The sequence below is a fragment of the Sminthopsis crassicaudata genome, chromosome 1 (genome assembly GCF_048593235.1).
Source record: "Sminthopsis crassicaudata isolate SCR6 chromosome 1, ASM4859323v1, whole genome shotgun sequence".
In the NCBI taxonomy this organism is placed as follows: domain Eukaryota; kingdom Metazoa; phylum Chordata; class Mammalia; order Dasyuromorphia; family Dasyuridae; genus Sminthopsis; species Sminthopsis crassicaudata.
In genome coordinates, this window is record NC_133617.1 from 550734749 (window position 1) to 550736784 (window position 2036).

The following is a 2036-nucleotide window of genomic DNA, read 5'->3' on the forward strand; positions in this document are numbered from 1 at the left end:
TGAGATACCACTACATACCTCTCAAATTGGCTAGGATGACAGGAAGAGATAATGCTGAATATTGGAGAGGATGTGGGAAAACTGGGACACTGATACATTGTTGATGGAATTGTGAATACATCCAGCCATTCTGGAGAACAATTTGAAACTGTGCTCAAAAAAGTTATCAAACTGTGCATACCCTTTGATCCAGCAGTGTTACTACTGAGCTTATATCCCAAAGAAATCTTAAAAAAGGGAAAGAGACCTGTATGTGCAAAAAATGTTTGTGGCAGCCCTCTTTGTAGTGGCCAAAAACATAGAAACTGAGTTAATGCCCATCAATTGGAGAATGGCTGAATAAATTTGGGTATATGAATGTTATGCAATATTATTTTTTTTAAGAAATGACCAGCAGAATGATTTCAGAAAGGCCTGGAGAGAATTACATACACTGCTGTTGAGTGAAATGATCAGGATCAAGAGATCATTATATATTTCAACAACAATAATATATAATGATCAATTTTAATGGATGTGGCTCTCTTCAATGAGTTCCATTTGTTCAATAATGAATAGAACCAACTACACCTAGCAAATGAACTCTGGAAAATGAGTGTGAAGCACTACATAGTATTTCCAATCCCTCTGTTTTTGTCCACTTGATTTTTTGATTTCCTTCACAGGTTAATTGTGCATTATTTCAAAGTCTAATTCTTCCTGTACAGCAAAATAACTGTATGGATATGTATACATATATTGTATTTAACATATATTTTAACATATTTAACATTTATTGGTCTACCTGCCATCTAGGAGAGGAGATGGGGGGAAAGGAGGGGAAAAAATGGAACAAAAGGCTTTGCAGAGGTCAATGCTGAAAAATTGCCCATACATATATCTTGTAAATAAAATATTATAATTAAAAGAAAAAAACACTAGAAGAGTGCTTGCTTTGGCAACACATATATTAAAATTGGCAAGATAAACAGAAGATTAGCATGACCTCTGTGCAAGGATAACACATAAATTCACACAATTATTCATACTTTGGGGAAATAAAATTAGTAATTTTGATATCATTAAATTAAAAAGTGTTTACATATACAAAATTAAAATTATAAGGAAACTGGGGAGAAAGTAAACCAACTTTCTCTTGTAAAAGTTCAATTTCTCAAACATATAAGAAACTGAGTTAAATTTATTTAACTTATTGATAAATTGTCAAAAGATATGAGTAATCAATTTACAAAAAAAGAAGGAAATCAATGCTATTTGTATTCATGTAAAATATTCTGAATCACTAATAATTAGAGAAATGAAAAGCAGAACAATACTAAGGCACCACCTCACATTAGATTACCTAACATAGCTAACATTGGCTAACAACAAAAAAAAAAAAAAAAAAAAAAAGCCAAGAATGATGAACACATTAAGTAAGACAGCAATAAAATCTTTGAGTTATGTGAAGGAGTATAAAATATAATAAAAACAGAAATTAAGGAAAGGGGTAGGTGGTGAAGAATTTAATTGTCAAAGAAAGGAGTCTGAATTTGGTTCTAGAAATATTAGGAAGTCAGTGATGCTCATTGGATGACAGGAGACATGCTAAGGCATGAACTTAAGAGAAATCATTATGGATAATGCAGTGGAATGGCGAGATACTTGAGGATGACCAATTAGAAGGTCATTGCAATAATGCACATCTGTTACAATTTGTTTTTGTTTTAGTTTTCCTCAGTGATTTAGGGAATATAAGATAATAGTATTAGAGGTGTGAAATGTTCCGTGTACTTTCAAAAGAGATCATTACATTTTTTCTCTTATTTTTTAAACTTTGTTATAAAAAGAAGTCTTATAGGGTGGCATTAATGTAGAAATTTCATAATATAGAATCAAAATCCTTCAATACAATACAGTACAATGCAGTATAATTCAATATAATATAATAGTTCAGGCAAAAATTTATAAGTCCTAAATTGGAAAGGCTGCTTTGGCAGTAGTGAGAGAGGGAATGTGTAAAGAATTGTTAGAATTTTGACAATTGTTTAAATATA

At 31.1% G+C, this 2036-nt stretch overlaps 1 non-coding gene across 1 annotated transcript; it reads left to right on the forward strand.

Annotated features, from left to right (window-relative positions):
- The first annotated feature begins 925 nt into the window (after window positions 1–925).
- On the forward strand, window positions 926–1032 carry LOC141552312 (U6 spliceosomal RNA). The gene has a single exon (XR_012485117.1). It is a non-coding gene; the product is annotated as a U6 spliceosomal RNA (small nuclear RNA).
- Window positions 1033–2036: the final 1004 nt, after the last annotated feature.